Here is a 15,633-nt window from a genome sequence, read left to right as displayed (position 1 = left end):
TGTTGATTTATTGTGAAAAATTAAAATATTGGACACTTGAGGTGCAAATTATGATATATTGTGATATTAATACGCATGCGGTGGTATAAGGTCTGGGTATTGAAACGCATGCGGTGAGATAAAGGTGGCTTGATACGCGTGGCTAGTAGGGGTGACTACTAGAAGTCATGCGGTGTGATAAGGGTGGCTAAAATGCGGGATGCTATTTCGGAAAAAATATTTTCTTTTAATAAATCGTGAAGGCTCCCGCGGTGATATAAGAAAATGAGATATTGTAAAATTATTTATAATTTGGGACTACGAGGCGTACCTCGGTAGTGCCCTTGTTGATATTGATTTATGGCCATAGTTGACTTTGATTAATTGATGTGATTTTCATAAAGTTGAAAGAAATTCTGTTTTGATTCCACGAGATATTATTTGTAATTATTTAGTGTCATTAAATGTGACATACTATTTGATTCATTTCCATAGTCATTTTATCTTATTAAATTGTTTAAACTTTTTTTCCATGTCATTATCTATTCTCCAGTAGGGCCTCACCTGACCTCGTCACTACTCTACCGAGGTTAGGCTTGGCACTAACTGGGTACTGCTGTGGTGTACTCATACTACGCTTCAGCACATCTTTTTGTGCAGATCCAGGTACATCTTACCAGTCTAGACGTCAGTGAGTTACCTGCGCACGGAGACTTCGAGGTATATCTGCCAGCGTCCGCAGACTCCGGAGTCCCCTTCTATCATTTTATGTTGCTTCCTTATATTTTATTTAGACCTTGATATATAAAAATATTGGGAATAAATTCTTAGAAGCTTGTGATTTATTTCTACCGGGTTTTGGGAGTTGAAATTATTTGAATTGTAGTTTATTTATTTCAAATATTTATTATTATTCCGCATTGTTAGGCTTACCTAATTTTAGAGATTAGGTGCCATCATGACATCCTACGTAGGGAATTTGGGGTCATGACACTTATCGCTCCGCACGGACAATAACACAATAATCACCCGTATCACTCCGTATATTTAACAACAGTGAGATATCACCCTTATGCCCCACATAACAATAAAAGGTGCAATGCTACCCTATTTTTTCTATAAAAAATAGAAGAATATACTCTGCATAACAACAAACAAACCATACAACAAATTCATATGTACTATCATCACAACAACACAACATATCATCTCGTATCACAAGTGCCCGTAGGCCACAACCTTTCTAAAGATTCAACGATATCAATATTTTCATAACAAATAGCTCACGGCTCAGCAAAACGTATATAGAATATCAATAACAACATAATAAACGAAAAAGTAACTCAACAAAGAACAACACCCCTTTAAACATAACTTCAATTAGAATAGACTAATGACTCTCGATAACATTAATTCCAATTAATTATTTAAGGATAACCTCGATAGTGAAAGTACTTCAATGAAATGGTAAACTTCAGACTCTAGTGTATATATTAGGCCAACAATGAAGGAGATGGCACGAACTAGTACTACGTCTAAGTGTATGAGAACAACCCATCAACAAAGAATATCATGTGACGACAATTTCAACTAAGAGTAGCTCCAAAATAAAAGAAATCACATAATGACATAAAGTGAAAACAACTCTAAATAAGCATATAAGAGAAAACTCGACAAGTAAAGAATGTGACATGTAACAAAAGCTTCAAATAAAGCATGCGATAGTACACATGACGAATAAAAGATATGTCACGACCCAAAACTATGTGACCGGCACTCGTCACACTATCCAACCCATGCGAACCAAGCCGTACAAGAATGCTCATCTATATGCAAAATAAATACATGCGAAAGCTTTTTTGAAAATACAATCATTTTAAATGATTAAAACCATACATGAAACAAAATTTTTAAATCCATCATTTTTTATAATTGAAATATACAAAAGAATAACAATATTTCTTTCATGCATGCCATATGAATAATTATCGATTACAACTCCAAAAGAATAAAAACCGTCTATGGAATCTCTAAGACACAAGGATGAAATAAATACTTGGGACGAACCCAACCAAAATTAAGTAAAATCAACATGAATGCTACCACGGAATAGAAGTGGTGCCTTGCTATGTGCCTCGGAAAGAGAGTCATCCTAGTTCCATCCACTCATCACGTAAAACGTCTCATCCTCAAAATGTCATAAACTCTCTCTAACCCAAGTTCTTGGGACATGGTTTTACAAAAATAATACAACCAACATTTGATATAAAATGATAACAATTATATCAATTCATTGTTCTTCTCATTTCAAATGAAAAGATTTGAAAAATATAAATCATCATACAAACTTTTAAAATATTTATATCGACCCATGATTCTAATAAGAATCATGATTCTAATAAGAATCATGCAAAACCATTTCAAGTTCATTAAGTCATTGAGATCCCTTTCGACTCCTTAAGTCTAAAGATAACTAAATTATCTTTTATCTTTCCACCGGGAGTATTATACCATCACCGACATAAGAAGGTCAACTAGGTTATGTATCTAGCGGCAAGTATCATATACCCTACTTGCTCAGGGCGTCTCATCGCAGTACCGTACGAATCGACTCTGTCATGCTATTAATAGCACTAAATAACACCATCTCAGGCAGGATACTCTGTCATAGTCTATACCACAAAGTGTCCATCTACGCCTACATTTTTTGCTAATATTATCATCAATATTCCTTGAAATATCTTTTTTTAACTTTTTTCTTCACCAAGTACCGGAAAAATATTTTTCAAAAGAATACTTTTTATAATAAATATTGAATTTCTATTATACCAAATACACCCAAGCCAATGTGTTGGAGAATATGCCGCTGAGCAAGGGATTGCCAATCCCAAAAAGGAAGCAACTTTGCTCACCGACGAAATTGAATGAATGAAAAAACTGTAGTTATTTTATTTGAGTTTTGGTTCATTTCTGATTAGGACCATTAATAGTGTTTTCCACCAAATACTAATTGAGAATGATTTCAATTCCAATATCTCTTTATTGCATGTTTCTTTCGTTTAGCTTACACGTTGAAGGGATTTATGTATTCCAGGTATTGTAATCTCCAGAAAAAGAGGATTTTTCTACAACATATATAAATCCTTATACACATGGTCTTTTTCTGATCTCCTAATAATAAGGTATCTTTAATTTAACTGATGTAAAAAAAATGAGCTAAACAACATACATAACTTATAGGTCACAAGTTCAAGCAGTGAAACAGCCACTAATAATGTTACGACCCCAAATTCCCTCCGTAGGATGTCGTGATGGAACTTAATCTCTAAAACTAGGTAAGCCTATCAATGCGGAATAATAATAAATATCTGAAATAAATAAACTATAATTCAAACAATTTTAACTTCCAAAACCCGGTAGAAATAAGTCACAAGTTTCTAAGAATTTATTCTCAATGTCTCTATATGTCAAGGTCTAAATAAAATATAAGGAAGCAACATAAAATGATAGAAGGGGACTCCGGAGTCTGCGGACGCTGGCAGATATACCTCGAAGTCTCCGTGCGCAAGTAACTCACTGACGTCTAGGCTGGTAAAATGTACCTGGATCTGCACAAAAAGATGTGCAGAAGCGTAGTATGAGTACACCACAGCGGTACCCAGTAAGTGCCAAGCCTAACCTCGGTAGAGTAGTGACGAGGTCAGGTGAGGCCCTACTGGAATATAATAATGGCATGGTAAAATATTTATCAATGTAGTAAAATAAAATGATATTGGAAATGAATCAAATAGTATGTCACATCTAATGACATCAAATAATTACAAATAATATCTCGTGGAATCAAAACAGAATTTCCTTCAACTTTATGAAAATCACAACAATTAATCGAAAGCAACTATGGTCATAAATCAATATCAATAAGGGCACTCCCGAGGTACCGCCTCGTAGTCCCAAATCATAAATAAATTCACAATATCTCATTTTCTTATATCACCGCGGGAGCCTTCACAATTTATGTAAAGAAAATATTTTTTCCCGAGATAGCATCCCGCGTTTTAGCCACCCTTATCATACCGCATGACTTCTAGTAATTCCCCTACTAGCCACGCGTATCAAGCCACCCTTATCTCACCGCATGCGTTTCAACACCCAGACCTTATACCACCGCATGCGTATCAATATCACAATATATCACAATTTGTACCTCAAGTGCTCAAATAATTTAACTTGCCAAAGTAATTCAACAACAATATTTTTTCACAATAAAGAGCTCACGGCTCATGCCAAAATAAATCATCAATAATAGTTTGCCACAATAAAGAGCTCACGGCTCATGCCAAAATAAATCATCAATAATATTCTTCCACAATAAAGAGCTCACGGCTCCCTCACAATGAGTATAAAAATATTCAGGAGTAAATAATTTAGGAAAATAATATTTCAAAATCTTTACTACGTTGCTTCAATATCAAGTTTAAAAATGTCAAATACTTCATATTAATAATATTTAATTTAAAGAAAATCAACCTTCAAATAATGCACAGAATAAAAGAAACCAAGTTTCAACTAAACAGGTAAAACAATTAGTAAGAAAAGATCAAACAAATTTGAAGTATATATCTCACATCAATGATGAAGAATATAACAAGATAAAATAATTTAATAAATGCGTAACAGTGATCTACACAATTTAAAAATATAATCTTTCGCAAATTAACCCGTGTACACACTCATCACCTCGTGCACACGACTTTCAACACATTTCAATAATCACATCAATACCAATCCTAGGGGAAATTTTCCCCACACAAGGTTAGACAAGTCACTTACCTCGACTTGCTCCAATTTAACCCAAGTATTATGCTTTTTCCTCGAATTTTCGACTCCGATCGACTCGTATCTAGTCATAATTAATTCGATACAGTCAACAAAAATTATAGTAATCAATTTCATAAGAAAATATTATATTTTCATTAAAATCCGAAATTAGCTCAAAATTTGCATGTGGGGCCCACATCTCGGAATCCGGCGAAACTTATAAAATCCGACAACCCATTCAATTACGAGTCCACCCATGCCAATTTTACCAAAATCCGATAACAACTCGACCTCCAAATCTTATTTTTCGTTTTTGGAAGATTTTGCAAAAATCTTAATTTTTCTTCCATAAATTCACGGATTCATGATATAAATGAGTATGGAATCATGAAATATAATCAATATAGAATAAGGAATACTTACCCCAATATTTTTCCGTGAAAATCGCCCAAAAATCGCCCAAGAACCGTGCTCCAAAAATCCAAAACGAAATGAATGAAATGAGCATTTTTGGTCCTTAAGTTTCTGCCAATCCGTCACTAAAAGTCCATTTTTCGTCACTAAAAGTCTACCAGAAATAGCTCTACCAGTCTTACTTCAATTGATCATAACTTTATGTACAAATATCCAAATGATAAATGGTTTTAACTTTCTGGAAACTAGAATCCACCGACTACAACTTTCGTGTTTTGCAATTATTCTGATTCCTTATGCATTGCGAGATATAAGCTCCCAAAGTCGGCTGCATGCATCAGAATTTCTGGCGAAACTGCTCTACCAGTCTTCATTCAATCTATCATAACTTTCTGTACAAATGTCCAAATAATGCATAGTTTAACTTTCTGGAACCTATAATCATACGACTACAACTTTCATGTTTTACACATTTTCTGATTCCTTATGAATTGCGAGATATAAGCTTCCAAAGTTGGCTCCACATACGGAATTTCTGCAACAGAAATTTCCAGCACTCTTTGTCCGAAATCCATTCCGTTTACCTTCCGAAATCCACCCGAGACCCTCGGGACCTTAACCAATTATTCTAACATGTCCCAAAATACCATATGAACTTAGTCGAGCCTTTAAACTATATCAAACAACATCAAAACGACGAATCGCACCTCAAATCAAAATCAATGAACTTTGAACTTTTAAATTCTATATCTTGTGTCGAAACACATCAAATCAATTCGGAATGACTTCAAATTTTGCACACAAGTCATAAATGACATAATTGAGTTATAAAAATTTTCAGAATCGGATTTTGACCCCGATATCAAAAAGCCAACCCCTCGGTCAAACTTCCCAAAAATTTAACTTTCGGCATTTCAAGCCTAATTCTACTACGGACTTCCAAATAAAATTTTGATCACGCTCCTAAGTCCAAAATCACCATACGGAGCTGTTGGAATCATCAAAATTCTATTCCGGGATCGTTTGCACATAATTTGACATCCGATCACTATTTAAACTTAAACTTTTAATTTTTCATCAAATTCCATATCTCGGGCTAGGGACCTCGGAATTTGATTCCGGACATACGCCTAAGTCCCAAATCATGATACAGACCTACCAAAATTGTTAAAATATTGATCCGGGTCTGTTTGCTAAAAATGTTGACCAAAGTCAACTCAGTTGAGTTTTAAAGCTCTAATTCACATTTTAATTCATTTTTCACTTGAAAACTTTTCGAAAAATTTTTACGGACTGCACACTCAAGTCGAGTAATGGTAAATAGTGCTTAGATCACATAATTAATCATTAAATTTAAAGATGACATTTTGGGTCATCACATTCTCCACCTCTAAAATAAATGTTCGTCCTCGAACGGAGTTAGAAAAAGTACCTAAGCTGGTGAATAAGTGTGGATAACATATGCGCATATCATGCTCGGTCTCCCAAGTCGCCTCCTCGACCGGATGACCCCTCCACTGAACCTTCCCGGAACCAATGTTCTTTGACCTCAGCTTTCGAACATGCCTATCCAAAATAGCCATTGGTTCCTCAACATAAGATAGATTCTTGTCCAACTGAACCGAACTGAAGTCTAGCACATGAGACGGATCCCCGTGATATTTTCAAAGCATAGAAACATGGAATACCGGATGACCGGTAAAGAGACTAGGTGGTAGTGTAAGTTTGTAAGCCACCTCTCCAACACTCTCAAGAATCTCAAAAGGCCCAATATACCTAGGGCTCAAATTGTCCTTCTTCCCGAACCTTATCACACCCTTCATAGACGAAACCCGGAGCAATACCCGCTCACCAACCATGAATGCAACATCATGAACCTTCCGATTCGCATAACTTTTCTGTCTAGATTGGGCTGTACGAAGTCAATCCTGAATGAACTTAACCTTTTCCAAGGCATCCTGAACCAAGTCTGTACCCAAAAGTCTAGCCTCGCCTGGTTCGAACCAACCCACTGGAGACCAGTATCGCCTACCATACAAGGCCTCATATGGAGCCATCAGGATGCTTGACCGGTAACTGTTATTGTAAGCAAAGTCCGCAAGTGGTAAGAACTGATCCCAAGCACCCCCAAAATCTATCACACACGCACGAAGCATATCCTCCAGTATCTGAATAGTGCGTTCGTACTGCCCGTCCATCTGAGGGTGAAATGCTGTACTCAACTCTACCCGGGTACCCAACTCACGCTGTACTGCCCTCCAAAACCGTGAGGTAAACTGTGTACCCTGGTTAGAGATGATAGATACTGGTACACCGTGAAGTCTGACAATCTCGCGAATATATACCTGAGCCAGCTGCTCTGAAGAGTATCACAGGAATGAAATGAGCTGATTTGGTCAGCCTATCCACAATGACCCAAACTGCGTCCAACTTCCGCTGAGTCCGTGGGAGCCCAACAACGAAATCCATAGTGATCCTCTCCCATTTCCATTCTGGAATCACTAACTTCTGAAGGAATCCACTAGGTCGTTGATGCTCATATCTCACTTGTTGACAATTTAGACACCGAGCTACATACTCCACTATGTCTTTCTTCATCTTCCTCCACCAATAATATTGCCTCAAGTCCCGCTACATCTTCGTAGCACCCGGATGTATGGAGTACCGCGAATTATCAGCCTCCTGGAGAATCAATTCACGAAAACCATCTACATTAGGCACACATAGCCCACCCTGCATCCGTAATACATCTTCATCTCCAATAGTGACTTCCTTGGTATCGCCGTGCTGAACTGTGTCCTTAAGGATAAGCAGATGGGGGTCATCATACTGACGTTCCCTGATACAATCATAAAGTGAAGACTGGAAAACCACGCAAGCCAAAATCTGACTCGGCTCGGAAACATCCAATCTAACAAACTGGTTGGCCAAGGCCTGAACATCCATGGCTAAAGGCCTCTCTGCTACCGGTAAGTATGTTAAGCTACACAAACTCTCCGCCTTACGACTCAAGGCATCGGCCACCATATTAGCCTTCCCCGGATGATAGAGAATGGTGATATCATAATCCTTAAGCAACTCTAACCATCTCCGCTGCCGCAAATTAAGATCCTTCTGTTTAAACAGATGCTGTAGACTCCGGTGATCAGTGTAGATTTCACAATGGACACCGTACAAATAATGCCGCCAAATTTTTAAGGCATGAACAATAGCTGCTAACTCCAGGTCATGTACAGGATAATTCTTTTCATGCACCTTTAACTGTCTGGACGCATAAGCAATCACCCTACCGTTTCGCATCAACACTGCGCCGAGACCAATACATGATGCGTCACAATACACAGTATAAGATCCTGTACCTATAGGTAATAGCAATACTGGGGCTGTAGTCAAAGCTGTCTTGAGCTTTTGGAAGCTTTCCTCACATTCCTCGGTCCATCTGAATGAAGCACCCTTCTGGGTCAATCTGGTCTTAATAGTTGTTCATAATCAATTACCGAATCATCAATTAACTTCATGTTAACGAAAATCTCATTTCAAACTTTCACAATACTGATAACGAGACACGAGGCATGAAGACCTCAAACTTATTTATCCAAATTAACGAGTCACATTTAACGCCACCTAGGCGAGCACCTACCTCGTAGATTAAAAATTAATAATTACCACACGAATTTGACAACTATGCACAGAGAATTTCATATAAGAATTTTCAAATAAGCCGAACAGGCATGACTCCCTATTAGTACTATAGTACAAATTTAATTTCACAAGGGAGAACTTAAATACAAGAATTTTTCTCACAAGGATCTCGTCCTTTTATAACTTCCACCGCAGCTCGTAGCCCGGTTTAAACATATCAATTTATATAAAAATGTGAGGATCTCGTCCTCAGTTCTGAATCACAAGTAATATGCACATCGTGCCAATTGCAAATTTCTATTTTCTCCTTTTAAATAATTTCGGTTACACCAAATCACAACACATAATGAACCCCACACCGGTAGGGCATATAATTCATAATTTGCAATTAATTATTCGGAATTTACATCAAAATTTACCGAAATGAGTAACAAAAAGCCACATTTAGCCTCACAGCTCTTATTAGTGACCAACACGAAATTATAGGCATAGTTATCTCCATAAAATCTCCCAACAGGGGTAAACACATAAGTAAATTATAGAATTATGAAGCTCACTCATAATTGGAGCACAATAGGAAGACTCATTTCGATATTGAGAACCGAATCAACTTAAGGAAATTATTCCTTTATATTAAATCGAGGTCGTACCTGTAACGACACCATCTGATGTAGCGACCTCCGCCATACCGTAAAATAAATATATCAACGGCTGGGTCTCCACCTCTAGGACGCCTTTTACCCTTATGTCCTCCACCCTTAACTGGTCGTGTGGGTGGTGTAGTAACTATAATAGGGCACGTAGCCTGAGTGCTTTGATGAAATATGCCTCTCCCAAGTTTGAAATAATTTTCTCATGATGTGCCTAGTATCACCGTATTCATAACAACCCTTTTGCGGGTTAGGCTGTTCATATTGAGTCTGTGCAGATAACTGGAATAACCATTGTAGGAACTCATGTTGGTGGTGAATTAAAAGAACTTACTGGAGCACCCCGAGTAATCCGATGTGCGGAATGGGCTGGCCGACTGCCCGAGCCCCCACCATAATGATTTATACTTGCAGAGTAGAATCCACTGAATCCCCCAGAACCTCGAAACGTCTTGGTCTCCTTAGTTTCCTTTTTCCTTACCCCGAACACGTTCTAATATTTTGGCAATTTGTACAAATAGCATAAATGAAGTATCAGCTTATAGCTCTCGAGTCATACAAAATTTTACGATTATAATTAAGTCCTTTAATGAGTCTGTGGACTCGCCCTCTGGCTGTAGGAAGCAAAGTAGGAGTATGACGGGCTAACTTATTAAACTTGATGGTATATTCTGACATCGTCAATGGTGACATGACGCAACCGTTCAAACCCTATGCACCACGCATTACGGAGAGTCCGGGAAACAAACTCTTTCAAAAGCGTTTCTGAGAACTAAGCCAAGTGGGCGGTGTTGCATTGGCTGGCCTGCCCACTTTATAGGCTTACCACGAACACCGATGGTGAATTATCTCTCCCAAAGAAAATTTCTTCTTTTGTTATGCTGACTTAACATTGTTGAGCTGACCCATTTCTTAACATACTCTTCGACTCTTCTTTGGGGTAACCCTTACCCTTATTTATACATAATGATCACAAAAGTAGAGCTCCATACAGACAAATCTTAGCACGAACCACATAGTCCATAATCTCGTCAACAACTATACTTACTCTGAAGCACTCCAAAATCCGCAATAGTGACGTCCACGCTGAGTAGACCTTCTACAAATTTAGAGTTGTTTCTATAACTTATTTGCTATTGAAGTATAGGATTATTAAGGAGGCGGACATACCGCAAGTCCCAACCTTATCCCCTACAAAATCTCAAGTCTTAAACATGTGTAAATTTTAGGGAACCTTTCAATACCACATATATACATTTCAGGCCAAAACTGATATAATACATGACCCCGCAATCCACCCATTGGTAGTGGACTCCCCCCACTCGGCACGAAGTCATAGGTCACAACGTCCAATGATCCTCAATAATAACCTTCACAGCTTGTATAAATCAACCAGACGCCAACGTCCGTTGCACCCCCACATAATTCACTAGGTGATCTCTCAATACGTCCGCATCTTCAGTCGGAACCACACGTTGAGGCAATGTTTGAGCATCTCTGGCTCCCTCATAGTCCATATACGACATTACAACCGTCGACGCACAACTGATACCGAGTGCGCAATGTCATACACGAGTGGATACAAAGGAATATAAGATATATGTTTCAAGCTAAATCAATGCCGCACGATAAGGAGTCAAAGAAGTGAATATTTTCTAACAGTTCCATAGCCGCTCGAAGATAAGTACAGACGTCTCCGTACCGATCCGCAAGACTCTACTAAACCTGCTTGTGACTCATAATACCTATGAACCTAGTGCTCTGATACCAACTTGTCACGACCCCAAATTCCCTCCGTAGGATGTCGTGATGGCACCTAATCTCTAAGACTAGGTAAGCCTATCAATGCGGAATAATAATAAATATCTGAAATAAATAAACTACAATTCAAACAATTTCAACTTTCAAAATCCGGTAGAAATAAGTCACAAGCTTCTAAGAATTTGTTCTCAATGTCTCTATATGTCAAGGTCTAAATAAAATATAAGGAAGCAACATAAAATGATAGAAGGGGACTCCGGAGTCTACGGACGCTGGCAGATATACCTCGAAGTCTCCGTGCGCAAGTAACTCACTGACGTCTAGGCTGGTAAAATGTACCTGGATCTGCACAAAAAGATGTGCAGAAGCGTAGTATGAGTATACCACAGCGGTATCCAGTAAGTGCCAAGCCTAACCTCGGTAGAGTAGTGACGAGGTCAGGTGAGGCCCTACTGGAATATAATAATGGCATGGTAAAATGTTTATTAATGTAGTAAAATAAAATAACATTGGAAATGAATCAAATAGTATGTCACATCTAATGACATCAAATAATTACAAATAATATCTCGTGGAATCAAAACAGAATTTCCTTCAACTTTATGAAAATCACAACAATTAATCGAAAGCAACTATGGCCATAAATCAATATCAACAAGGGCACTCCCGAGGTACCGCCTCGTAGTCCCAGATCATAAATAAATTCACAATATCTCATTTCCTTATATCATCGCGGGAGCCTTCACAATTTATTTAAAGAAAATATTTTTTTCGGAGATAGCATCCCGCGTTTTAGCCACCATTATCACACCACATGACTTCTAGTAGTTCCCCTACTAGCCACGCGTATCAAGCCACCCTTATCTCACCGCATGCGTTTCAACACCCAGACCTTATACCACCGCATGCGTATCAATATCACAATATATCACAATTTGCACCTCAAGTGATCAAATAATTTAACTTGCCAAAATAATTCAACAACAATATTTTTCCACAATAAAGAGCTCACGGCTCATGCCAAAATAAATCATCAATAATAGTTTGCCACAATAAAGAGCTCACGACTCATGCCAAAATAAATCATCAATAATATTCTTTCACAATAAAGAGCTCACGGCTCCCTCACAATGAGTATAAAAATATTCAGGAGTAAATAATTTAGGAAAATAATATTTCAAAATCTTTACTACGTTGCTTCAATATCAAGTTTAAAAATGTCAAATACTTCATATTAATAATATTTAATTTAAAGAAAATCAACCTTCAAATAATGCACAGAATAAAAGAAACCAAGTTTCAACTAAACAGGTAAAACAATTAATAAGAAAAGATCAAACAAATTTGATGTATATATCTCACATCAATGATGAAGAATATAACAAGATAAAATAATTTAATAAATGCGTAACAGTGATCTACACAATATAAAAATATAATCTTTCGCAAATTAACCCGTGTACACACTCGTCACCTCGTGCACACGACTTTCAACACATTTCAATAATCACATCAATACCAATCCTAGGAAAAATTTCACCCACACAAGGTTAGACAAGTCACTTACCTCGACTTGCTCCAATTTAACCAAGTATTATGCTTTTTCCTCGAATTTCCGACTCTGATCGACTCGTATCTAGTTATAATTAATTCGATACAGTCAACAAAAATTATAGTAATTAATTTCATAAGAAAATATTACATTTTCATTAAAATCCGAAATTAGCTCAAAATTTGCCCGTGGGGCCCACATCTCGGAATCCGGCAAAACTTATAAAATCCGATAACCCATTCAATTACGAGTCCACCCATACCAATTTTACCAAAATCTGATAACAACTCGACCTCCAAATCTTAATTTTTCATTTTTAAAAGATTTTGCAAAAAATTTGATTTTTCTTCCATAAATTCACGGATTCATGATATAAATGAGTATGGAATCATGAAATATAATCAATATAGGATAAGGAACACTTACCCCAATATTTTTTCGTGAAAATCGCCCAAAAATCGCCCAAGAACCGTGCTCCAAAAATTCAAAACGAAATGAATGAAATGAGCATTTTTGGTCCTTAAGTTTCTGCCAATCCATCACTAAAAGTCCATTTTTCGTCACTAAAAGTCTACCAGAAACAGCTCTACCAGTCTTACTTCAATTGATCATAACTTTATATACAAATGTCCAAATAATAAATAGTTTAACTTTCTGGAAACTAGAATCCACCAACTACAACTTTTATGTTTTACAAATATTCTGATTCCTTATGCATTGCGAGATATAAGCTCCCAAAGTCGGCTGCATGCATCAGAATTTCTGGCGAAACTGCTCTACCAGCCTTCATTCAATCCGTCATAACATTTTGTACAAATGTCCAAATAATGCATAGTTTAACTTTCTGGAACATATAATCATACGACTACAACTTTCATGTTTTGCACATTTTCTGATTCCTTATGAATTGCGAGATATAAGCTTTCAAAGTTGGCTCCAGGCACGGAATTTCTGCAACAGAAATTTCCAGCACTCTTTGTCCGAAATCCATTCTGTTTACCTTCCGAAATCCACCCGAGACCCTCGGATCCTTAACCAATTATTCTAACATGTCCCAAAATACCATACGAACTTAGTCGAGCCTTCAAACTACATCATACAATATCAAAACGACGAATCGCACCTCAAATCAAAATCAATGAACTTTGAACTTTTAAATTCTATATCTTGTGTCGAAACACATCAAATCAATTCAGAATGACTTCAAATTTTGCACACAAGTCATAAATGACATAACTGAGTTATAAAAATTTTCAGAATCGGATTTCGACCCCGATATCAAAAAGTCAACCCCTCGGTCAAACTTCCCAAAAATTTAACTTTTGGCATTTCAAACCTAATTCTACTACAGACTTCCAAATAAAATTCCGATCACGCTCCTAAGTCCAAAATCACCATATGGAGCTGTTGGAATTATCAAAATTCTATTCCGGGATCGTTTGCACATAATTTGACATCCGATCACTATTTAAACTTAAACTTTTAATTTTTTATCAAATTCCATATCTCGGGTTAGGGACCTCAAAATTTGATTCCGGGCATACGCCTAAGTCCCAAATCACGATACAGACCTACCAAAATTGTCAAAACACTGATCCGGGTCTGTTTGCTAAAAATGTTGACCAAAATCAACTCAATTGAGTTTTAAAGCTCTAATTCACATTTTAATTCATTTTTCACTTGAAAACTTTTCGAAAATTTTTTACGGACTGCACACTCAAGTCGAGTAATGGTAAATAGTGCTTAGATCACATAATTAATCATTAAATTTAAAGATGACATTTTGGGTCATCACAAATAAAAAGGCCCAAAAATAACCTTGTGGTATTCGAAATGGATCAATTATAACCCCCGTTTAAATTTGAATCCAAAAATGACCCTGCCGTTATAAAATGGGTCTAATAATGCCCTTGTGTTATTCAAAATGGATCAATAATGCCCTGGATTTTTTATTTTTTTTAAAAATACTTTTAAAAACTGAAAAATATATATTCTGTAAAAACTAGAAAAAGAAAGGAATTTGCAAAATATATATTTTTAAGTCTTTTCAGTTTTTTTAAAGTATTTGTTTTGTAAAAACTGGAAAAAAAAATTAAAAAAACTGGAAAAGAAAAAAAACTCTCCTAAAGCAGTGGACTACATATGCATTAGTTTTAAAAAAATAAAAATATTTTGCAAAATCTTTTTTTTTTTTAATTTGACGGTTCAATATTTTTTCGGTTTATTTTTATAAAATAAAAAATCTACCATAATTATCGGTACAGTTATAGATTTATATAAAAATATACGGTTTTATTAAAAAAAATCTAAAAATCGGTTCGGCATGGTACGATTATGTCGGTTTAGTCGGTTTTTAAATATTTATTTACAGTTATATGTCGGGTTTTTTTAAATAAATTTTCAGTTTTTTAAAAAAAAAAAAAATCAATAAATTTCCAGATTTTTTTTAAAAAACAAATTCAATAAATTTCCATTTTTTTTTTTTCAGTTTTTAAAAGTATTTTTAAAAAAAAAAATCCAGGGCATTATTAATCTTGAATGAGTTCAATGTTCTAATCCTTTTAAGTTACCGGGGTCTAAACTAATAACTTTGACATATTCAATAATTTTTTAAGATAAATACAAGATTTGAATCTAAACTAATAGGTTCGACCGAATCCGTATATGACATTGTGCCTTCGCCCCCGGCCTAAATACACATTATATATACACCTAGGATAAAATTCATATTTCATTAACTTTTTTTTAAATAAAGTTACGCCATAAGGTGGCGCATTCCTTTCATTCATCCAGAAAATCAGTTACAACAGAGAGATG

This window comes from Nicotiana tomentosiformis, chromosome 7 (genome assembly GCF_000390325.3).
Source record: "Nicotiana tomentosiformis chromosome 7, ASM39032v3, whole genome shotgun sequence".
Lineage (NCBI taxonomy): Eukaryota > Viridiplantae > Streptophyta > Magnoliopsida > Solanales > Solanaceae > Nicotiana > Nicotiana tomentosiformis.
Note: the sequence above shows the minus strand (reverse complement) of the source record.